This window comes from Orycteropus afer, unplaced genomic scaffold, assembly GCF_000298275.1.
Source record: "Orycteropus afer afer isolate SDZICR_OR568_19922 unplaced genomic scaffold, OryAfe1.0 scaffold00647, whole genome shotgun sequence".
NCBI classification, from domain to species: domain Eukaryota; kingdom Metazoa; phylum Chordata; class Mammalia; order Tubulidentata; family Orycteropodidae; genus Orycteropus; species Orycteropus afer.
Window position 1 is genome coordinate 1065182 of NW_006922234.1, and position 2161 is coordinate 1067342.

The 2161-nt window shown below is 46.3% G+C and overlaps 1 protein-coding gene across 1 annotated transcript in view; it reads left to right on the plus strand.

Moving 5' to 3' along the window:
• Positions 1-2161, plus strand: part of F8 (coagulation factor VIII) — a 105188-nt gene that overhangs the window by 102103 nt on the left and 924 nt on the right. The gene's annotated exons all lie outside the window — the stretch shown is intronic.

Sequence of the window (2161 nt, forward strand, 5' to 3'; positions counted from 1 at the left end):
AAGTGAAGATGACTTGAAGCACTTAATGATGAAACCTGGACTACATGAAGAATGCGGCATCAGGACTGGAGGAAGACTCACCGACAAGCTGCGATGTGCAGACGACACAACTCTGCTCGCTGACAGTGAGGAGGACTTGAGGCACTAACTGATGAAGATTGAAGACCATAGTCTGCTTTATGGATTACATCTCAACATAAAGAAAACGAAAATCCAAACTACTGGGCTGATAAGCAGCATCATGGTAAATGGAAAAAAGCTTGAAGTTGTCAAAGTTTTCATATTACTTGGTTCCACAATCAACACCAATGGCAGCAACAGTCAAGACATCAGATGACATATTGCATTGGGTAATTCTGCTACTAAAGACTTCTTTAAAGTGCTGAAGAGCAAAGATACCTCTTTGAAGGCTGAGGTGAGCCTAACCTAAAAAAACATGTGAGAGCCGGACAGTGAATAAGGAAGACCAAAGCAGAGTTGATGCTTTTGAGTGGTGGTGCTGGCAAAGAATGCTGAAAGTCCCGTGGACTGCCAAAGAACTAACACATCTGTCCTGGAGGAAGTGCAGCCGGAATGTTCCTTGGATGTGAGAATGGCCAGACTTCATTTGACTTATTTTGGTCATGTTGTCAGAAAGGACCACCCCCTGGAGCAGGATATCTTGCTTAGTAAATTGGAGGGTCAACCAAAAGGGGAAGGCCCTCGATAAGATGGATTTACACAGTGGCTGCAACAATGGTGTGGTAGTTCAGTTTGTGTGTCAACTTGGCTGGGCCTGGCTGAGTGGCTGGGCAGCTGGATGTAGTTATTCTCCATGATGAGACTGGTCATCAACTCCATGGTGGAATCTACTGGGAGCAGCTGAGTAGCTGCCCTAGGGATGTGGTCTGCTTCCTGTATATAAGCAGAAGTCTTAGGGAACAGTCTCTAGCTTATGGAACGCTTGAACCCTGCGTATAGCTATATCATTGTTCAACAGCCTGCCGTGCTCTGTTGACCTTGGGACTTTCAATGGACTTAAATTAATGGCCTGCTATGTGGTTTGGTAACAACAGGACTGTGCCTTTTTACTTGTCAATCTTGGGCTTGTCAGCCTCAGCAGCCAGCAGCTGAGGGAAGAAAAGCCTCCAGCTTCAGTGGGCTGGGAGCAGGAGGTGGAGCTGAAGCCTAAGGTTGAGGGGCTTTCACCCAACCCCTAGAGCTTGACACTTTGAACTTGGACTTAAAGCCTCCAAACTGTAAGAGAATAAACTGTTTCTTCAAGCCATCCCATTTGTGGTATATTCCTGTCAGAGCAGCAGTAGGGAACCAGAACAGAGGGGGTCGGGTATAGCAGGGATTGTGAGGCTGGCACAGGACTGGACAGTGTTTTGTTCTGTTGGACATGGGGTCACCATGAGTCAGAGCCAACTCGATGGCACCAAACAACAGCATGGTAGACAGTGATCCCCATGATCCCCACCTTCTGGTATTCGTGTACTCTTGTCATTTACTTCCTGTAAGTGTGGGCTGCACCTAGTGACTCACTGTTTTAAATACATTGAAAAATATATTTTATTGTATTTTTAGAGAAAGTATAAGCGGCAAAAGTGACACCCATTCAACAGTTTCAAGCTTACGTTTTTGATATCTGTAAGTTTGTCACACTATCCTGGCTTGTATGTTTCTGTGATGCTGGAAGCCATGCCACTGGTATTTCAAACGTCAACAGGGTCACCTATAGTGCACAAATTTCAGTAGAGCTTTCGGACTAAAAGACTAGGAAAAAGGACCTGGCAATGCATTTCTGAAAAATGTGGCCAGTGAAAAGTTTACAAACAGCAGTGGGGCGCTGTCTGCTGTGGTGCGAGAAGATGGGCCCTTCAGGTCGGAAGGCACGCAAAATACGACTGGGGAAGGGCTGCCTGCTCCAAGTACAGCTGACCTTGATGACATGGATGGAGTAAAGCTTTCTGGACCTTCATTCACTGATGGGGCTCAAAATGAGAAGAAACAGCTGCAAGTATCAATTAATAATCAGAATGTGTAATGTGTTGTTGTTGTTGTTATATGCCGTCGAGTCGGCCACGACTCATAGCGACCCCTCCTTGGGTTTCCGAGGCAGTATCACGACGGAAGTAGATTGCCCCATCTTCCTTCCGAGGAGTGGCTGGTGGGTTTG